The sequence below is a fragment of the Mauremys mutica genome, chromosome 18 (genome assembly GCF_020497125.1).
Source record: "Mauremys mutica isolate MM-2020 ecotype Southern chromosome 18, ASM2049712v1, whole genome shotgun sequence".
In the NCBI taxonomy this organism is placed as follows: domain Eukaryota; kingdom Metazoa; phylum Chordata; order Testudines; family Geoemydidae; genus Mauremys; species Mauremys mutica.
In genome coordinates this window covers 2,456,565-2,462,906 of record NC_059089.1, presented here as the reverse complement: position 1 = coordinate 2,462,906, position 6,342 = coordinate 2,456,565, and the positions used below count along the sequence as shown (strand labels likewise).

Here is a 6,342-nt window from a genome sequence, read left to right as displayed (position 1 = left end):
GACCCTCAGAGTCAGCAGCTCTTACACCCACTACTGAGCTCTCTGGTCAGGTGTCCTAGTGCCGGGAGCCTCCGATTTAGATCCTAAAATAGCGTTTTTGCACCAGGGGCGGATGAAATTTTGGACCACACATTGTAGCTCCACTGTTATTTTACTGAATTGCTTCAAAACAGCAAGTGTAGAAAGTGTCCTAAGTGCCAGGCTCTCTGCTATGGAAACAGCTGCCCCTGCTCTCCAGGAGTCTCTGCGTTTCACCCAGCAACGTACACACCTGCTCCACACTGAAGGGGGGTCAGACAGTGACGGTAACGCAAATATTCCGACTAGTAACCCAGGTCCCTTTCTTTAACCTAGGACATGCCAGTCACCTGTTAGCCATGGTGTTATCTTCACCTTCAAATACCTCTCAGGACATTGAACAGAGGAAGTGAAACCCCCTCCCCCGAATGGCTCCCTGTTGAGGCGTTGTACCGGACCTGCCCCTGGAGACTGTCTGGTTTTATACTCTTAGAGCTTTTTCTCTTCAAACCCCTTATCCCAATCTCTGGGCCAACCGCCGCATTTCAGAGTTTAGAATTTACTCTCATCACCCTCCTATGGCACTTTCCATGTGAATTGGGCAAAGCAAGTGGGGGAAGCTCCGTGGCTAATGAAAACCAACGCTCTGGGTGAGGCCTGAACTCACACCCACAGCTGTATTTCCCCCTGCATGAGCCACTATAGGTGCTTCTTAGACAAACTTGGGCTGTCGGTGGTTATGTGTGTCTGTGCTTCACCACTTTGGCTGCTCTGTGAAAAGCTGATGGTTCAAACAGAAGCTGGTGGGTTTTTGTTTTGTTTTAAGCAATTAGAGTCTAGTACATTTTAACAGGCAGAAAATGTCCTATTCTGGTCTAGCCCCATTTGACTCCTTCTGTCCATCTTCTCCCTTCGCCCTCAGTGTCTTTCCTTCCCCATTGGGGACATGCAGAGATGAACCCCAGTCAGTCTGTGTCACAGAGAGTCTGTATCTCCTAAGGAATGTGGGTGAAGGATTCCAGCTGAATTAACACCGCTCACCTGGGTTAGAAACATTTGTTTCTTTCGAGCACATAGTGGGAAATGGGACATTAATTCAGACCCAGGAGGCAAGGCAGAGGCTTCATGATCTTGATCTCCAGGAAGGGAGAGAGGATCCCCAGGAAGGAACAGAGCTTCCTTTAGATTCAAGCTGGGGTCTCCTGGAAGTTGGAAAAGACCCTTGGTCACTGAGGATCTCATGGGATCGTGCTGCTCCAGAGGCTCCATAGTCCCAGGTGCGGGGAGGGTGTCACTGCACAGTCTGAAATGGAAGGGAGGACCCTGGAAGGGACGGGGAGGAACAGAAAATGGAGAGGAATGAAACAGAGCAAACCCCTCTTCTCTCTCCCCTCCCCGACCCAGCAAGAACTGTTATCAGTGGGGAAACTCCCCACCATGAATGGCAGAGACCAGAGACATTTGCCTCATGCTGAGAAGTAAGGTGACCAGACACCAAGTGTGAAAAATCAGAGACTTTCCCCAGATGCATTGGTGGTATAGTGGTGAGCATAGCTGCCGTCCAAGCAGTTGACCTGCATTCAATTCCCAGCCAATGCAAAGATGTGATGATTCCTCCACTGGGAATTGGTTTAATTTCAGTCACGTTGTATCAGTTTATCAATGGAATGAGAGAATCAGTGTCCCAAATCCCAACAGGTCATTAAACACCCAGTGGAGGAAGAAAGGGGTGGGACTATATAATGAGCAGTTGGAGTCATCCTGGTATTACAATACTTGGTTTATTTTTTTTTTAAAATTTCCTTTACTTCCCTCTCCCTTTTAGACTCAGAGCCTTTAAGGTCAGAAGGGACCAGTGTGATCATCTTGTCTGACCTGCTGCACCTTGCAGGCCAAAAGACCCCACCCACCCACTCCTGTAATAGACCCGGTAGGGGAGGCAGCTCCGTGCACTGCCCCTACCCCAGGTAGCATATGGAGGCCCTCTGCTCCCCTCCCCAATGGGTGTGCAGAGATGTGCCAGCAGCACTAAGGTGGCTCCATGCCCACTCTACCTCCGTCCCTCCGTGCCGCTCCCAGAAGTGGCTGGCATGTCCCAGCATCCCCTGGGGTGGGGGGAGTGTCTCCACATGCTGCCCCTGCCCCGAGCACCAACTCTGCAGCTCCCATTGGCCAGGAACTGTAGCCAATGGGAGCTCTGGGGGCAGCGCCTGCAGACAGCAGTACATGGAGATCCCCTGGCCCCATTCATCTAGGAGCTGCTGCCAGAGGGTTGTGTGTACTGGTCACTTTGGGAGCTGCACCACCCCTCCTGCACCCCACCCCCACCCCCAGCGCAGAGCCCACACCCAAATTTCCTCCCAGAGCTTTGCTTGTCTTCCTTTCACCAGAACCATCCTTCTTCTCCTGGGCTGCAAGTAGCCATCCCTGGGAAGCCAAGAGGCAGGCACAGGATTCTGCCAGGTAAGTGTCCCACAGCGCCGTGATGGACAGTGCAATGAAGGTAAGTCTTCCTGAGGCACAATGAACTGCAATGCAGCGAACCACTGGCCAGGCGGTCGGGGCGAAGGGCATTCACTGGAGGTACAAGCTTGTGAGTGACTCCTGAGCACAGGGCCCCTTCCCCTTTTAAGGACCTGCTCCTCATGGCCTGTGACTAGAGATGACTTGGCTGCATCTGGTGGGTCACACTCCACCTTGGGCAGTGTCCATGCTCTGTGTGTGTGAGTGCTGCCTAATGAGAGTCCCAGACACCTTGTCTATCTAGGAGCTCTTCTGATCTTCCAGCTGTTCAACCAGCTCATTCATCCCACAAGCATTGCAGGAGGGAGCGGGAGGGAGAGGGGGAAAGCCACTTCACAGGCATTCAGAGAGGGAGAGGAGACAAAAATGGGAATGGGGGAAGTATAACAGACTTATTGAGCATAGAAATCACTGCTGCTCCTACAACAGCAGGGACAGGCCACTAGGAGTTGGCAAAAATTAAGCCAGCATGTTTCTGCCTGGTTTTGAACCAGGGACTTTTTGCGTGTTAGGCAAACGTGATAACCACTACACTACAGAAACTCTGTTGCAGGGCTTTGCCCCTCCCTTCATAAGAACAGAAGAATGGCCAGACTGGGTCAGACCAAAGGTCCATCCAACCTCATATCCTATCTGCCAACAGTGGCCAATACCAGGTGCCCCAGAGGGAGTGAACCTAACAGGTAATGATCAAGTGATCTCTCTCCTGCCATCCATCTCCACCCTCTGACAAACAGAGGCTAGGGACACCATTTCTTACCCAGGCTGCCTAATAGCCATTAATGGACTTCACCTCCATGAATTTATCTGCAAAAATAATGAGGAGTACTTGTGGCACCTTAGAGACTAACAAACTTAATTGAGCATAAGCTTTTGTGGACTAAAATCCACTTAATCAGATGCATACAGCGGAAAATACAGCAGGAAGATATATATATATATACACAGAGAACATGAAAAAATGGGTGTTGCCATCCACACTATAATTAGAGTGAGCAGTTAAGGTAAGGTGAGCTATTATCAGCAGGAGAAAAAAACCTGTAGTGACAATCAGGATGGCCCATTTCCCACAGTTGACAAGAAGGTGTGAGTAACAGTAGGGGGACAAATAAACATGGGGAAATAGTTTTACTTTGTGTAATGACCCACCCACTCCCAGTCTTTATTCAAGCCTAATTTAACGGTGTCCAGTTTGCAAATTAATTCCAATTCAGCATCTCTCGTGGGAGTCTGTTGTTGAAGGTTTTTTGTTGTAATATTGCGACTTTTAGATCTGTAATCGAGTGACCAGGGAGATTGAAGTGTTCTCTGGCTGTGTTTGAATGTTATAATTCTTGATGTCTGATTTGTGTCCATTTATTCTTTTATGTAGAGACTCTCTGGTTTGGCCAATGTACATGGCAGAGAGGCATTGGTGGCTCATGATGGCACATATCACATTGGTAGATGTGCAGGTGAATGAGCCGCTGATGGCATGGCTGATGTGATTAGGTCCTATGATGGTGTCCCCTGAACAGATATGGGGACAGAGTTGGCAATGGGCTTTGTTGCAAGGATAGGTTCCTGGGTTAGTGTTTTTGTTGTGTGGTTGCTGGTAAGTATTTGCTTCAGGTTGGGTGGCTGTCAGTAAGCAAGGACTGACCTGTCTCCCAAGATCTGTGAGAGTGAGGGATTGTCCTTCAGGATGGGTTGTAGATCCTTGATGATGCACTGGAGAGGTTTTAGTTGGGGTCTGAAGGTGACGGCTAGTGGGGTTCTGTTACTTTCTTTGTTGGGCCTGTCCTGTAGTAGGTGACTTCTGGGTACTCTTCTGGCTCTGTCAATCTGCTTCTTCACTTCAGCAGGTGGGTACTGTAGTTGTAAGAACGCTTGATAGAGATCTTGTAGGTGTTTGTCTCTGTCTGAGGGGTTGGAGCAAATGCGGTTGTATCTTAGAGCTTGGCTGTAGACAATGGATTGTGTGATGTGGTCTGGGTGAAAGCTGGAGACATGTAGGTAAGTATAGCGTTCAGTATGTTTCCGGTATAGGGTGGTGTTTATGTGACCATCGCTTATTAGCACAGTAGTGTCCAGGAAGTGGATCTCTTGTGTGGACTCGTCCAGGCAGAGGTTGTAGGTGGGATGGAAATTGTTGAAATCATGGTGGAATTCCTCAAGGGTTTTCTTTTCCATGGGACCAGATGATGAAGATGTCATCAGTGTAGCACAAGTAGAGTAGGGGCATTAGGGACGAGAGCTGAGGAAATGTTCTAAGTCAGCCATAAAAATGTTGGCATACTGTGGGGCCATGTGAGTACCCATAGCAGTGCCGCTGACTTGAAGGTACACATTGTCCCCAAATGTGAAATAGTTATGGGTGAGGACAAAGTCACAAAGTTCAGCCTCCAGGTTTGCTGTGACATTATTGGGGATACTGTTCCTGATGGTTTGTAGTCCATCTTTGTGTGGAATGATGATGGAGCGTCTACATAGCCAGACAATCCTGCTGTCAGGGTGCCAATGCCTGAGATGATGGGGCATCCAGGATTTCCAGGTTTATGGATCTTGGGTAGCAGATAGAATAACCCTGGTTGGGGTTCTAGACTGTCTTATTGCCAAGGGATGGAGAAACTCGGCCAGCAGCAGGGGGTGCAGAACACCGTCCTAGTGTGGGGGTAACAGGGCCTCCAAGATCCTGACACCCCTATTGGTTCCACTGCTGGTTGTTTTCCTTTTCCGGTGGGACTTTGGGCAAGTTGCTCCCCCCTCTAGGGCTCCATCCCCAGCAGGCAAATGGGGATTTCATACCTTCCCGCTATTGGAAAGTGCTGGGAGAATCCCCCAGCCAAAGCTGCTCTGACAGCGCTAAGCACCATCTGACCATTCAAGGTCGGAGCGCACTGCCCAGGAGGAGGAGTGTTTGGCTCTGGGGTTTCACTTCAGCCCAGTCTAGAGAGAGGGGCCCAGCCATGGGGTTTGGCTCAAGAAGACCAAGTCTCCAATTTGTTAAGGGCGTTTTGAATTCCAATCCTGAGCTCCAAAGTGCTTGGTGTCAGTTGCATAATTTAGAAGCATGATCTCCACTCCATTTTCCAAATCATTCATGAAACTATTGAATAGTACCGGACCCCGGACTGATCCCTGCCGGACCCACGAGGTGCCCCCTCTCTGTTGGGCAGCCAAACCTGGAGAAGGGCTCCTGGAGTCTGGGCTTTCAACCAGCTCTGCACCCACGTGACACTGATTGCATCTAGACCGCATTTCCCTCGTTTGCTTGATTGGTTTGGGATGATTTGTTCTTGACAAATCCATGCTCACTTGTCCTAAGAACCAAATTCTCCTGTAGGTGCTGCTGACAAACTGTTTAAGAATGTATTGCAGTATCTCTCCAGCTATGGAAGTGAGGCTGGCTAGTCTGTAAGTCCCAGGGGTCTCTTTGTTCCCCTTTGAAAGATAGGTCCTGTCTTGTTCATGGATGGGAAGATGTTCTTTTTCAGGGATCTCAGATGAGAACTGGGGCACAACACCTGGTTTGTTAAGGCCACAAAAATGGAGGCAGGAACCTCTTCTCTCCTGCTGGCAAAGAACCCCAGGTACCTAAAAGACAGGGACTCACATCCCTGAATGGGCTTTAGAAAAGGCAATGGTTAAAAAGTTTGGCGCCGACCATTACTTGTTTCCGCAGACTAGACATTTTAGCAAACTTTAGAATTCCTTGGTGTTAAACACCGTGAAACTCCCCTTTCTCCTTCACAGAGGGCTTTATCGCCCCTTATCTCACTCAGGCTCACGACTGCCCAGAGTTTGAGAACTGACCCTGTT

General features: G+C 49.4%; 1 non-coding gene across 1 annotated transcript; it reads right to left on the bottom strand.

Annotated features, from left to right (window-relative positions):
- Positions 1-3,011: 3,011 nt before the first annotated feature.
- On the bottom strand, positions 3,012-3,084 carry TRNAV-AAC. Its single transcript has one exon. It is a non-coding gene; the product is annotated as a tRNA-Val (tRNA).
- Between the last annotated feature and the right edge of the window lie 3,258 nt (positions 3,085-6,342).